Raw genomic sequence first — 16,655 nt, 5'->3', positions numbered from 1 at the left:
AGACACCGCGTTGGAGTTAAAACTTTATATTTCGTTTGTAAATGTGTAAAAGAAGATAATGGAAAGAAATTGGAATTAAAAGATAGTGGGAGGATACAATTAAAAAGGGTGAAAACCTTAGAGGGTAAAATGATAATTTTACCATTAAAGTGGTCAAAGCTTCCAAAGGAAGCTTTGACTCTTCATCCTTATTCTTGGCTGATCCTTATCTCTTCAAGATGGCATTTTTTCTTCTCCATCTCCTTCCTCCCACGCCATTTCTATACTTCCACCTCATTTTCACTTGACTCCCATGCAATTGAAGAAAAAAATAGAGAGAATCAACCAAGGAAAGAAAGGAGAGAAAGGTGAAAGGCTTGGGTAGTAAGTGATTCAAGAGTAATTGAAGAAATATCAAGTGGGTCTCAAGATTCAAGAAACATAAGGTAAGGGTTTTTATGTTTTAAGCTCATGGCTGGTTAAATTTTTGAAAAAATGATGTGTGAGTCATTTTGTGGCAACTATGGTGATCATGGGTGTGAGGAAATTATGAATTTTGTTAGGTGAAATCCAAGCTAAAATCAAGTGGTAAGCTTAATGGTACAATTTGAAGCTTATGATTGGTTTAATATTGTGAGAATGATTGTATGCATATGTAGTGTTATTGTGATGTCATGGGTATAGTTGGAAGGCAATTATATTAATTGGAAGTTTGGTGTGTAGATATGTGTTGTTAGGAAAGGTTTAAAAGGTTATGGATGTTGGTGTGCATGAATGAATATTAATGTTATGCTTGGTGGCAACATGTAAATGAGGATGGTGGTACATGTAGACTTAGAAAATGTTTGATGGAAGTAAATTTATAGTTGCTGCCATATGCTAGGTAATTATTGTGGAAATGATGGATAAACTTGATAAATATCCTTAGACAAGATTTATATATGTGCTAAAGTCATAAATAAGTTGCCGGTATCCATAATCTAAAGAATTACGCAAGTAAAGGATAAAGGCCACTTTGGTAAAAAATGTGTTAAGATATAAGTTAGTTGAATAAGGATTCATGATTGAAGGAAAAAGAGAAGTAGAAATGAGGTACACTAAAGATATTGAATTTCGATTGTTGCTAGGAAGTACAAAAGTAAAGGTAGTGCACTGTGGTAGCATGCTAGAGGAAATAACGAGTGACCGGCAAGTAGCAATAGCTAGATACACCTCCGAACTAATAGCGATGTAACATCCCGCTATTGTAAGGTCAGTGAACTTGCATTAAAATGTTTTGGAATAAATGATTATATGCTTGATTGAACCACTTGAATTATTTTACTGGTTTTTCTTAAAATTTTCATGGGAACAAGCCCTTGATGAAACGTTATATATTATGAATGTGTAATATGATGAATCCTTGTGCTCCCATATTATGTTGATATATATATGTTGTGTATTGATAGTTAATATTGTGTGATAATTATAACCGCGCATGTGCACGATGTGGGGGTTGCACATGCAAATGATGACGAGGTAAGGGAGTGTGGATGATGAGATTCCCTATGTGCGCAATGTGGGGGGAGCACATGATGGCATTAGTTGTGCGCGATGTGGGGGTGCACACGATGATGATAATATATGCCATGTGCGCAATGTGAGGGGAGTACATGATGGCATTAGTTGTGCGCAATGTGGGGGTGCACACGATAATGATGATATATGCCATGTGCGCGATGTAGGGGTGCACACGATGATGATGATATATGCCATGTGCGCGATATGGGGGAAGCACATGATGGCATTAATTGTGCGCGATGTGGGGGTGCACACGATGACTCCGACTATGTGCGGTGCGGAGTGCATATGAGCTGGGTGAGGTGGTGGTTGTATTCATGCTTGTATATATATATGCTATAAATATGTTTTTTATATGCTATAGAAAAGGTTATGAAAATAATATGTGACTGCATTGAATATTGAGAAAACTTGATTATTGTCAATGTGCTTGATTTAATGTACAATGTGGCATGAGTGGATTTTCCTTATGGTAGTGAAAACCCCTTATATTTTATCTGGCCAGAATTTTATTGCAGCGAGAATGCCTTTTTGCTATAGTGAGAATCAATGTATTAGGCTTGACTTGCTTAAATTCTACTAAAGTTTTCACTCTTCAGCTTCTTTGTTGTTCATGGATCCTTCATCATCAAGTGATTAAATAACCAAGGGTTTGAATGAGGGGTTTTTAATAAGAAATAAACTAAATCGCATTGTTTTTGAACTTAAGTGCATCATGATTTGTAAACCTTCCTTAACATTGCTTGTTCCCTTCTTATGTTCACTCACAGGGTTATTAGTCATGTTTTTAAACTTCATGTTTTAGGTTTTCTGAGTTAAAGGTGACTGGTCCTAAGATGAGGTGCTCCTCCCTATCTATTGCTCGGTAGGTTTACCATGACACTAAATGTTAGCAACCGTGCCTAGAGTCACTCCGCTGATGGTCAAAGTCTAATTATGTGTATATGAATGCTTGATGTGAAATGCTAAAACTCATTTGTCAAGCTATATATGTATATTATAGTTGATGATGCCATTATGAATACATAATTAGGTCTTATGAATTGTTTTGAAAGGAATTATATTTGAACATTACAAATTTTGGATTTTAAAAACATATGGATTAATGTACAAGATTATATAAATAGGCTTGCTTGGGCTTAGTGGGCTGATCCCATTGGGCCCTTGCACCGGTCATGGCCCGAAAATTAGGCTGTGACACCACTAATGGTTGAAAACATTAATATAAGGGTTTAAGCTAAAAAATAAGAGTTCAAATAAAGAAAAGGTGTCATTAGGCGTAAAGGGGGAAAACTAAGGATAATTTTTGCAAAGGACTACAAAAGGCTCAATCAGTCCAAAAAAATGGCCTCAATCATATCCTTAACTACATGTAACTTAGAATTTTGCCTCGAGAGAGAATCAAACAAATTCTAGAGCTTAATACATAATTCAAAATTTTCACATTCACATAAACCTTCTCTAAATTCGTACAATGAATCTAAGTAATAGACATGGTGCTCACAAAGTAGACAATTCACCTTAACGATAAAGCATAGCATAAGAATTTACATAACACTCAAACAATATTCACATGTTTCAAAGAATCAAATTAGGAATGAAACTCAATTCTTATCATTGGATAGGTAAATTAAATGAAACTGGCACAATTAAATCTAATTCAAATGCAAATGCAAATGCACATGCATAAAAAAAAAATTTAACGAAAATAAACTAACATCAACTAACCTAAAATATCACAAAAACTGCAAACAATAAAACCTTCCCCCAAACTTAAATTGCACATTGTCCTCAATGTGAAAAGGTAAAAAGAATAAGACAAAGAAACTCCCCTATCAATGGTGATAGTGTGTTGAAAGCTCTAATATTCTTCCTCCTTATCTTCATGCTTTCCAAACCTGCAGACTTAACAAGCAAGCAAGAGAGAAGTTATAAGTACATATTTAAATGGAAAAACACAAATAACTAAAATAACAACTAAACTTAAAAGATATAGCTTGGGTTCCCTCCCAAGAAGCACTTCTTTATAGTCACTAGCTTGATTATGATACCCTTTTTTACACTTCTTCATCGCCACAAAAACAATTAAGGCTTTGTTTCATTACCTTGAATGTTCTAATAAGTGCACTAAAAATTTCAATGTAGCCATAAGACAAAACTTTTACCACCTTAATGGTTTGCCACCAATATGGTTGAAGTTGCCATGGTAAAAGATGGATGTGTGAACTAGAAAGTACTACTTGCTGCCTAACCTTAAAATCACTATCACTAAAAAGTGGTAGATTATGCTCATCATAACATTGCTTCGTGTTAAGATGTAGTGGCAGGTGCTCTAACTCAAGAGTTGGTGCTCATTTATTCATAAGTGGTGGAGTAGGATTACCTTTACTTTCATTGGATAAGTCCACTCCATAATAATAAGTTTTGTTCAAAGGATACTTAGTTGCATTAAAAATAGTAAATTCAATTACCTCTTCTCTAACTTTAAAAGTTATTTTACCTTCCTTTACATCAATGAATGCACCAACAAAAGCTAAGAATGGGCATCCTAGTATGATCGGAACCTCTTAATCCTCCTCCATTTCAAAACTACGAAGTCCACTAAAATGTATAATTTCCCCACTTTAAGCAACATATCCTCTATAATCTCACAGGGGTGCCTCATTGTTCTGTCAGCTAACTGCAAGGTACTGTAGTAGGTTGAATTTCCATCAATCCAAGTCTCCTATCAACAGACAAAGGCATTATTGAGACACTAGCACCTAAATCACATAAAGCTTTCGAAAAATTAAAATTAACCAATTGAGAAAAGGACAAAAAAACTCCTTGGGTCCTTAAGCTTTGGTGGAAGCTTACTTTGGATTATTGTGCTACACTTCTTATGAGTGTAATTGTCTCAAAGTCTTCTAGTTTCCTCTTCTTTGTCAATATGTCTTTCAGAAACTTCACATATCATGGCATTTGCTCTAAAGTTTCTGCAAAAAGAATGTTGATGTGAAGCTTTTTGAATACCTCAAGATATTTTTAGACGTGTTTATCAAGCTTTTGTTTCTGATGGCACTAAGTAAAGGGTGGTGGTGGTAAAGTTTTCTTTTCTTCCTTCTCTTGAATTTGCTTGTCAACTGTCTTAATCATTGTTTCATTCTCAATAGGCTTATCTTGAATATTAGCTTGCCTAACACTATTTTGAACCTCTTTTTCGCTCCTCAGGGTGATTGCCATAACTTATTCTTTATCTTCTCTCATTGGATTCACCTTTGTATCATTAGGTAGTGTTCCTTAAGGTCGGTTGTTTAATAAATTAGCAAGTTGACTAACCAGAGTCTCAAGGTTTCAAATTGATGCTACTTGACTCTAAATGAGAGTTGTTTGGCTTTGTATGATGCTATCATTCTATGTCATGTACTACCTTAGCAAATCTTCCACAACTGGATTCTTTTCTAAAATGGGTTCTCTAGCTTGCTATTAGAATCCTAGAAGTGCATTTGGCCTTGAAATTGAGGACAAACCTTAATTATTAGCCCAAGAGAAATTTGAATGGTTCCTTCACCTTGGGTTGTAAGTGTTGGTGTCAAGCCCGACTTTATAAAGTACTTGCCATGTCCTTCAGGTGATTAACAATATGCTTGCATACTTGGAAAGCGTTGAAAAATCGTCAAAAGTTGATATTATACCAAATGGTACTATTAAGTTGAATTAAGCCTCGAACTAGTCTAAATAGAGATCTTAAGATGAAATTGAGAATTTTAAAATCCCAGAATGACTTAAAATGATGATTTGGAGTTCGAGGGCTGAATTGGAGTCAATTTGAAATTTTCATGTTCTAGGGGTAAAATGGTAATTTTGTCACTCGAGGATAAAATGGGAATTTTTAGAAAAGATTTTGATCACATTTGACTCATTGGAGTATGATTTGAGTTTGAGAGGTGAAAATTTTAAATTCTGACATTTTTAGAGTCCTAAAGGCAGAACGGTAATTTTATGAGTTTACGGGGGCAAAGTTGGAATTTTGGAATTTTACACCACCTAACACTTTCATGCCCATGGATTTTAGCCATTAACATTTTACATTGTGGATAATTGAAACATTTTATGTGATGGAGAGAGATTGCTTAATGGATAAGTATTACATATGGACCAATGGAAACATGCCATGTGTCAAGCTTAGATTATTCTAGAATTTCCTTGTAAAATCTATTTAAAACTCTCTTAGTCTAACCCATATGGCCGGCCAAAGCATGAAGTGAAAAGGAAAGGAAAGAACACAAACCCTAGGTGGGAAAATTGAAGAAAAAGTGTGGGATTTCAAGGGATTAAGCTAATAAAGGTAAAATTATTTGATTTTATCTTGTGATTTACACTACCCATGCTTTCTTTTTCATTTTCCATGCTTAGAACTCAAGTTTGCATGATGAACCCATGTTGGCCGAATTTGAGAGGAGAGGTTTTGAGCATTGATTTTGCTAGATTTCAAGCTAATTAAGTGTTTTTGGTTGTTTGGTAATGGAAAGTATGAAAATCTAGCAAGGAATCACTTTGTTCTTCACAAACCCACAAGAAGCCGAATTTTCTAGGAAGGATATTGAGGCTGAAATTGATTATATTTCATGATATTTTGGTGGTATTTAATGATTGGTGAGGTTAGAAATTTAATGGGAAATTTTGGCATGAAAATCTGAATTTTTACCTAATGTATAGACATGTGTGATTTATGGTTCGGACTGATAAATTGAATCTTATTCATAGTCATTGAGGTATTTTAAGTATAATTGGAGTGCAGAAAGTGAAAGAAATCAATTTGGAGTTAAATTGGAGGTTTTAGCTAATTACACCGAGAATAGTGCGAATTAAGTCGAATACCGTATTTAAACAGCTATTCGAACATTTCGCATCACATTTCGTGCATTCATATAGATTTATAGAGCCTGAAATAGTTTATGATAAATTGACACAATTTATTGAAATTCATATCACGTATGATGTATAGGTGGTGAGCCTTCTAACAAAAGTAAAGAGATTGTGCTCCAAGACCGAGAATAGGAGTATATAGAACTCTTAGTACTGTGAGTAACCTTACTATCATCTTAATTATCTAAAGTATGTTTTATCCGATTTTATGAATTTTATGGGAAATGAATTAAATGATTAATTTTTTGGTTTTACAAACAAAATGTGATTTAGTGAAATGATTTCATAAAATTGTTTTAAAATTGAATAATGGCTTTTCAAATAGAGTAATTAGAGACTGTTTTCATGTGTTGTAAATTCATGGTTTGAATCGAATGGCTTATGACAATATTTGCATGAATGGTTGAATTGGTGTTTGTGTTGAAATATATGAACTGTTTATTTAGCCTTGAAAGGCTATGAATTTCAATAATTGCCATATCATGTTATTGAATTTTATTGATTGGTGGGATAATTATTAGCTTACTGCAGTGGGCGGGTTCCGTGGACTAGCCTATTAGAGGGGCACGGTAACCCCGTTATATTCATACCTCAGTTTGAGAGGCGCAGATGGATAACTCCTGAGGTTAACACTTTTAGAGTTCACTTCACGTCAAACCACCACGTGAGGGGGAACTCGGCCAACGCCAAAGAATAGATATGTTTTCAAAATAAAAACATGATTTATGTGTACATAACTTTTTAACAGCCTTGGCGGACTCAGTTGGGATAGCCCTTGGCCAAGGTATCCCTGATAACTGAGTATGAGAATGATTTTTGGCACGATCTAAGCTTTTCAGGAAATCATAAGGGTAGTTGTTTATTTGGTTGAAATGAGTTGAAAGGTAATAAAATTACAGTATGATGACTTATTTTAATTGTCTCAATTTACTCGACTTTAGATGGTTTAGATGGTATCTGTTTACTCACTGGGATTTTATAATCTCACCACCCTCCTTTTCAACCATTTCAGGCCCGAGGTAGCCCGTGGATAGCAGATATCGTCAAGGATTATAGTTGGCTTTGCTTCTCCAAAAACTGTAGGTTTACTGCCTTTGTGCACTTTTGTTCCTTGTGGGCCCACGAGTCACTGTAAAGTAAATTTCATATCCCGATTATCTGTATTATAGTACGTATGAATTTATTTAGCTTTTACATTACAAAAATTATTTACCGATGACTCTATAAATATTGTTTTACAATAAATTAGAATATTTTATTGAATATTTTTATTTTATTCAAATAGTTGCAATATCATTTTTAATAAATGTTTTAGACACCCAAATTTATTTTAAATCATGAAATATGTGTTTTCCACTCATCTACTACATTTTTAGTCAGGTTCAGAAAATTTCAAGGAAAAATGACGAAAACGCCCTTGTGAGGTGAAAATTATTTTTCCACAGTTTTGAAAGGGAAAAAGCTTAAAATTCTTTAAAAACAAGGTTTGGCAATGATTACTCACAGGGGAGATGAAAAAAATGGTACTAAAGCCTTGCGGGGTTCCGGTTGCACTTAGGGTAACGAATGTTTACCAAGACGTCGCGACGGTTGTCAGGGCTCGAGAGGAGTACCGGGTCATGACAGTTAGAGTATGGGTTATTTTACTATCTATTCCCCACAAATTGCACTATTTCTATTAAGCTTGGACACTGATAACTTGCATGATTATCTCCACAATACTCACAAGCTACAAAAGGACTTTTGATGGAGTTAGTACCAAATGATTCAAGAGTCTTAGTTAGAACTGCTACTTGTGCAGATAATGCCAAAAAAGCATTTACATCATGAATCCCAGTTGCTCTCCTATGCATTGCTCACTCTGTTGGCCACTGGTAGTTGTTCGCAACGATCTTCCAACAAATCATATGCCTCATCAATCAATTTAGCCATTAAAGCTCTTCCCTTAACGACATCAATAGTGGTTCGAACCTACCCACTTAGACCATAGTAGAAAGTTTGCACTTGAAGCCACTTTGGAAGACTATGATGAAGACAACGTCTATGTAATTTCTTATATCTTTCCCAAGCTTCGTACAACGATTCAGAATCTTCTTGCATGAATGATGTAATATCATTCCTCATTTTCACTATCTTAGCCGAAGGAAAGAACTTGGCAAGGAACTTTTGAGCAAATCATCCCATGTTGTTATTGAGCTTGTGGGGAGCGCATTTAGCCATGTTTTAGCTTTATCCTTCAATGAAAAAGGAAAAAGCCTCAAAGGAATTACATCATCTATGACACCATTATGTTTGAACGTATCACAAATTTCCAAAAAGTTTGATATATGGCTATTTGGATCATCATTTAGAAGGCCCCTAAATTGTACTAAGGCTTGAATCATGGTGATGATAACCGGCTTGATCTCAAAATTAATAGCTTGAATAGCTAGCCTTTGAATGCTTGATGGAATCCCTTACACCAATGGGATAGCATAATCCCTTAAGCATTGATTTTCAACTATTACGTGCTCTTAGATATGTTGTTTACCCTGCTGGTCAGCCATTGTATTTATTGGAGCAAAACCTTGTTGATTTTCTCGTCGAAGTCTATGAAATGTTATCTCAATTTCTAAATCACAAGGTATAATCTCCAAGCTTTTTGCTCTTCTTATACAATGACTGAACTATACGACCCAAATTTCGGGCCATGACCGGCTCATGGGCCCAATGGACGTAGTCCACTAAGCCCAAGCAAGCCTATTAATTTGACATGTTCATCATTCCATCATAAACTGTTAAGTCACATTTCATACATGAATCAAAATAATATTAAACATTGCCATCTCATACTAGCATACCAAACAAGTGTATATACATTATCTACAACATATATCTTATTAATTTACATTAGGTTTATCTATACACAACAAAAAGAGACTCGATATCCAACGGAGGGACTCGGACGAATGTACAGCTACTGAATGCTGAGACACCTACCAAAAGATGGGTACAAGTCTACAAGGACACCTCGTCCTAGTTACCGACTGCCTCTTGATCTGAAAATATGAAATTGAAAATGGTTAGTATAAACCCAGTGAGTGAACAAGAAAGGGAACAAGCAACAACAAGGGAGAATTTAAAATCATGATGCACTTGTTTCAAAACAATGCAATTTAGTTCCATTCATATTAAAAACCCCTCATCAAGCCCTTAAATGATTAATCATTTGAAAATCATGAACCCATATATAACGAACCATTTGAAAAATGAAAGCTTCAATGATACGCAAGCAAGTCAAATACGACAACGAATCTTCGTTGCAGTGACGTTGGGATTAAGTTATTAGCCAAACGAGGGTTTCTCAACTGGCCGAGGGTTTCTCATTAAACCTCCTCATTTTAAACTTAGCTCATTTAGTCCTTAATGTTGAAAGTCCATGCTCATATATGGTAGCAAAAAAGTGAAAAATAGGGCAGCAATTGGACATGATAGGAGACAAAACAGAAAGTTTTTTGCTGAATCTCGCTGCAGCGAAATTGTAACCCAGAAACAGAAAGTTTCTCGTTGCAACGAGAATGAATTTTGCTACAGCGAGAAGCTACAGTGTCATTCTTACTGCAGCGAAAATGTATTCTTGCTGCAACGAGTTTACGGCCATTCTACCCCTCCAAACCCTAGAGTTTCTCACTGCAGCGAAAATGATTCTCGCTACAGCGAGAAACAGGGCACCAAATGAAAAATTTCCCCTTCTTCCCAAAGAAAAACCACCCTGCTAAAATGTCCAAAATTAATGTGAAACACATAATAATTTCTCAAAGTTTGACATACCAAATTTCATATGCATTACACTCATATACCATTACTCATAAATTTCCTATAACACATATAATTACGTTTGTATATATATACATATACTCATCATCATCATGCACACCATCCCATCACCATCATGCACACCGTCTCATCATCACCAGCTCATGCGCACTCCCTACTCGCACATGGCTGGGTCATCACCAGGTTATGCGCACTCCCTACTCGCACATAACCGGTTCATCATCGGCCTATGCACACTCTCTACTCACACATAGCCGAGTCAATATAATTACACAACAATATATTCCTACATACATATATATCAACACAATGTAGCAGTATAGGAATCCATAATAGCCACATATCACAACATAAACCATTTCTCAAGAACTTGTTCCCAAGGCACTCATTTTTAAGAAAAGTTGTATAAAATCATTCAAACACTTTGTACAAAACAGTCACATTCCAAAAATAGTTTTGATAGGCAGTCCACTCACCGGTTGATTGTAGAGCCTTTAGCTTACTCTAATTCCCTTAATGATCCAATTGGGGTGATGGGGCTTCGTTAGAACCTAGAATCACATTAGCATCAACAATAGGTCCATTCACATACTATAAACCCTAAAAGCTATCTCTTAGCTAGCTTTCAATTGCCACATTAAATGGCTACCTATGTTCACTAACTTAATCACTATAAAATGATTGAACATCCTCAACAATAAAATAGCTTATAATCTCAATTACTAGCCATTATCCATAGCTAAAAAACCAAGCTTAGTTCATCACTCACCCTAGGGTTTCTTTGTAGTTGAATTCTCTTCCAATAGCTTCCAAATCAATAGGGTAATTCTCTTTTTCTCTCTCTAGAATGCCCAACTAGTGAGAGAAAGTATGGAAATAAGATTTTTCAAGGGTTTTGAAGTGAGAGAGTGAAAGAATACAAGGGTTCTAGTCAAAAGGGCACAAAAGTATGAAAACTAGAGCTAGAGAGAGAAAATCATGCAAGCTCCATATCAAGCTTCCATGGAGGTTGGAAGCAACGTGAAAGAGAAGAAGGAGGAAGAAGAAGAAGCTGCTGAAAAATGAGAGAAGAAGCTGCTGGAAGAAAGATATTTATAGCCAATCTTATCCATTCCACTTAAATTACCAAAATGCCCCTCCACCAATTAACTTACTCTCCTCTAACCATTTATGAAATCTTTTTACTCCTTTGAGACAGGGACAAGGTGCATAATGGTCTAAACATACTTGACTTCATGAAAGCTTAAAATTTTAACCCGAGATGAAAAATGACCATTTTACCCCTATCGTGAAAATCATCAAAATTTTTGTTTTCTTTTCATTTTACCCCTAATTTCATCATCCATTTATGCCTTAGGCTTACTTAGGCCATAATATTGTTTAAAATCTTACTTTTATGGGCTTACTAAGGAAATGACGAAATTACCCTTGATCAAGGATATCACGTATACTTCCCTTTATAAGTCTATAAAGGTCAAGGTCTCACATGAACACACCTGCAAAACAAAGAAATAAAACTTAAATTAAGACTAATTTGTGGAATTTTAATATTAGCAAATAATAGAGAAAACACAATCCCCGACAATGGCACAAAAAACTTGTTGATGCTTTTTCACATGCAAGTATACGTATTGAACAAGTAATATAGTGATGAAGTAGAGTATCGTTCCCATGGAGATTTGTTCCTAAATCTTTACTAAGTACTAAAATTTATGACAAATTAATCTTGTTTAAGCATAGAAAATTTTCAAAAATTGATTAAAAATATGAAAATAAGCATTAAGTTAACTAACAGAAATTACAATTACTTGGAAAAGGCAATAGGCTAAAACATAGGATTATGGGTACATTCAATACTTTATCTGATACCAGCTTCTCTTATTATTTACATTCATAGGTGGTTTTATTAACCTAGAATCCAAAGTTATCAACAAGTCTCCGTCGAGATGCTTATACAAATACGTAACTTAATTTGGTCACTATATATCTATAGGAATCAATTAAATAAGGTTCATTAAGTAAGCGTCCTAATTGGGCTATATATGGTAATTGGCATATGTCTACCAGAATTGCAAATCAGATTACCTCAATGATGTGAACATACACTATTCAAACCTTAGTCCAATCTAAAATCTTTCTGTCAAGTCTCAATTAGATTCACAAATCAATTAATTGTTGGTCAAGCAATCAAAAACATTAAGAACATATTTGAATAAGCAAAACTATAACCATTCATCGTAAATAAAACAAAAACAAATATTCAGATTACATGTTAAAATCCACCACAATCCTAGAAAGATAATTTAGCTCATAATAACCAATAAAAGCAACATCCAAAAAAATTTAGCAAGGAATTCAAAACAAGAAATTGAGAACAACAAAAAGAGAGAAAAAAACTAATGTTGAATCCTGGTAAATCTGGAAACCCTCTCAATCACTCTTGAATTCTTTCTTGATTCATAGATCCAATTCTCCAAAATAGTTGTTGTCGTCTCCCCCTTGATTATGCTCCAAAAAGGCTCTTAAATATGTGCAAGCTGCCCTACTTTCCAATTTTTCGTCGATAGTATTATTTGAAGTTGGGATGGCGCAAAGGCCATAACTTTCTGGCGCCGTGACGCTGTGGTCTTCCTTGGTAGCTCCACAATAGCACTATGCTCTTGGGTTTTTGTATGATGCTCCCATGATGTTCAACACCATGGCCATAGTTCTTTGACGCTACGGCGGTCTCACTTTCAGTGCCCCGACCTCAATCCATGCTACTTTAAGTGCATAACTACATCTATGTATCAATTTTGAATATGATTTTTATCTCTAGCTGGTCCGAACTGGATAAAGTGGAAAACATGAAAGTTATAGCCCATTTTCTTAGATTTCCAATGAATGAAAAATCACATCAATTGGATTTCTATAACTCAAATTATCTTCAAATTACTGCAACATGTACAAGTGACACCTTCACCATACTTGTGCTATCATAACTCAATTTCACCTTGCTCATCACATATCCTGCACATAACCATGAGAGAAACCGACATTAACTCTTCTTAAAGTTATTAAACCAAATAAATTAAAATTAAACTTAAATCACTTAATTTAACTATTCAACATGTAATCTAACTTAACTAAGAAAACAGCTAAAATGCTAAAATCCAAACGTAAAACTCAAAGGTCTAGCTACTAAATTCCCCAAAGTGTGTTAAAAATAACTCTATATAATAGAGTTATCACCAGCCTAACCAACCATTGAACCAGCATGCAAAAAAAGGGGCTTCCCAAGTAACCCAAGCCACATAGGCAAGGCACCTTGGAGAGGGGCTTAGCAGGACCACGGCCATCAGGGCATGCATGTTAGCTCCCAAATTTGTAAACCGCACACAAGTAGGCCATGAAATCAGGGGCCACACACAAGACACACATTATGTTGCCACGCACCCTAAGCATCACAAATTCAAGGGACGCATACATGTCATGCCCCATAAGGGCTAAGAAATTAGGTGCCTATCTTATGGACGTTACGTAAGGAAGAACTCAAGGGACAAAAACAAAGTGCCGCCCTATGGGTAGCACAACTATCACGACCCAAATTTCGGGCCATGACCGATGCATGGACCTAATGGACGTAGTCCACTAAGCCCAAGCAAGCCTATTAATCTGACATATTCATTATTCCATCATAAACTGCTAAGTCTTATATCATAACTTAGAATCGAAATAATATTGAACATTGCCCCTCATACTAGCATACCAAACAAGTGTATATACACTGTCTACAACATGTATCTTAATAATTCACATTAGGTTCGTCTATTCATAACAAAAGAAGACTCGATGTCCAGCGGAGAAACTTGATGAATGTACAGCTACTAAATGCAGAGACACCTACCAATAGTCGAGTCTACAAAGGTACCTCGACCTAGTTACCAGCTACCTCGTAATCTGAAAACATGAAGTTGAAAGTGGTGAGCATAAATTCAGTGAGTGAACAAGAAAGGGAACAAGCATACCATAAGGAATGTTTAACGAAATCATGATGCATTCATTTTCTCAAAACAATGCAATTGTTTTAGTTCTTTTAAACCCCTCATGTAAACCCCACATGAGTAAATCACTTTACAAAGATCATTGCTCAACTATGGCACCAAAGAAATGGGAAATATGGCAAAAACCCACAAGTTAGCAAAATGGACAGAAAGTTCTCACTGCAGCGAGCTTCATTCTCGCTACAGCGAGAACCAAGTCTGGGGAAGGCCCTCAAACTCGAGAGTTTCTCGCTGCAGCGAGGATCAAAACATCAAGGAAAAAGTCTCCTTTTCCCTTAAAACAAGCCATCCTGCTAAAATAACAATAGCAACATGTAACACATGTAAACTCCCAAATTTCAACAAATCAAATGCTCACATATTTGCATTTATAACCATATTCCCATCATCAACATGCACACCATCCCATCATCATCATCATGCACACCATCCCATCATCATCATCATCATTCCCAGCTCATGCGCACTCTCTACTCTCACATGGCTAGGTCATCACCATGTTATGCGCACTCCCTACTCGCACATAATCGGGTTATCACTGGGTTATGCGCACTCCCTACTCACACATAATCGGGTCATCATCGGCTTATGAGCACTCCCTACTCGCACATAGCCGAGTCAATATCATTACACAACAATGTATTCATATATATATATCAACACAATGTGGTAGTGCATGAATCAATAATAGTCACATGTCACAACCTGAAGACAATCTATCAAAAGCTTGTTCCCAAGGCACTTGTTTTTATGAAAAGCTGGATAATCCATTCAAATGTTTGACAAATACATTATATCCCCAAAACAAGTTTTGAAATGCAAGTCCACTCACTGGTATTAGGAGTAAAAACACTCTTATTTTCAATTCGCGGGTACAGTCCTTTACCCATGTCCAATGGCTCACCACCTAGCCATAATCCATGACACATATTCCAATTAAATTTTGTCTAACAGTCATAAGTTATTCAGGCTCGATATATATATTATATGAAATGAAAAATGCACGGGTAGCCATCTAGACCCGGTATTGGCCTAAGTCGATTTTTCATCCAATAAATTGGCCAATGCGTCCAATTTCACTCCAACTTGCTCCATTTCTTTTCCAATCCCTCAATTCACCAAGCACAAACTAATTAACACATAATTAGGCAAAATTTATCTTCATTTTTCTTCTTGGAACTTTGGCCAACAATGGTACACTAACTCCATGATTTTTCCTACTTAATTTTCCCACCATTATTCATTAATTCCTACACCAAAAACTATTATTTCTTAATCAAATCACCTAGAATAACATCCCATTCTTCCTCATTATTCACTTAGAGAATTTGGCTATTGATGGGCACTAAACCTTTGGTAGTTTTCTTCACTTGTTTTCATGCTACACATCATTAATCACCTAAAAATACTAACATACCTAAAAATCAAACCAATCCAAGATCATTCTCTCTCCATACCCATTTTGTCTACCACTTATTCACTATGAAATCATGGTTCTCAACCATAGAAATAAGAAAATAAAGCATGGGTATTGTAAATCTCAAGTAAAAATAAAGAATTTTCACTTTACCTTGCTTAATTCCTTAGAATCCCACACTTTTTCTTCAATTTTCCCACCTAGGGTTTGTGTTCTTTCCTTTCCTCTTCACTTTATGCTTTGGCCAGCCATATGGGTGATACTAAGAGAGTTTTAAATAGATTTTACAAGGAAATTCTAGAATGATCCAAGCTTGACACATGGCATGTTTCCATTGGTCCATGTGTAATACTTATCCATTAAGCAATCTCTCTCCACCTCATAAAATGTTTCAATTATCCATAATGTAAAATGTTAATGGCTGAAATCCATGGGCATGACAAGTGTTAGGTGGTGTAAAATTTCAAAAATTTCTATTTTATCCTCAGGTGACAAAATTACCATTTTGCCCCTAAAACATGAAAATCATCAAAATTTTTATTTGCTTGTCATTTCACCCATATTTTCATCATTCATTTATGCTTTAGGCCTACTTAAGCCATAATATTGTTTAAAACTTACTTTTATGGGCTTATTAAGAAAATGACGAAATTACCCTTGATTAGGGATATCGCGTATGTTTCTATCTATGAGTCTATAAGGGTCAAGGTCTCACATTCTCTCCCACTTAAAGAAATTCGGTCCTCGAATTTAAATTCAACTATAAGGTCACTTACCTCTATGCAACAAGAAGGTGGGGATACTTTTTCCATATATCCTCATCGACCTCCCATGTTACCTCTTCACTCCATCTATGCCTTTGGTAAACATTTTTCCTTTTCTTCCTTGAGGATCCTCTAAGGCCTTAACTATAAACTCATCTTTACCTTGTG

At 35.6% G+C, this 16,655-nt stretch overlaps 1 long non-coding RNA gene and 1 other non-coding gene across 2 annotated transcripts; both read left to right on the top strand.

The window, feature by feature from the left end:
- The first annotated feature begins 232 nt into the window (after positions 1 to 232).
- On the top strand, positions 233 to 7,573 carry LOC108660747 (uncharacterized). Its single transcript, XR_016024494.1, has 3 exons — positions 233 to 425; positions 1,107 to 1,230; positions 7,460 to 7,573. It is a non-coding gene; the product is annotated as an uncharacterized LOC108660747 (long non-coding RNA).
- An 894-nt stretch (positions 7,574 to 8,467) lies between these two features.
- Positions 8,468 to 8,574, top strand: LOC148764216 (small nucleolar RNA R71). The gene has a single exon (XR_016024909.1). It is a non-coding gene; the product is annotated as a small nucleolar RNA R71 (small nucleolar RNA).
- Positions 8,575 to 16,655: the final 8,081 nt, after the last annotated feature.

This window comes from Theobroma cacao, chromosome 2, assembly GCF_053813885.1.
Source record: "Theobroma cacao isolate CCN51 chromosome 2, ASM5381388v1, whole genome shotgun sequence".
Lineage (NCBI taxonomy): Eukaryota > Viridiplantae > Streptophyta > Magnoliopsida > Malvales > Malvaceae > Theobroma > Theobroma cacao.
Note: the sequence above shows the minus strand (reverse complement) of the source record. Positions and strands in the feature narration are given on the sequence as shown.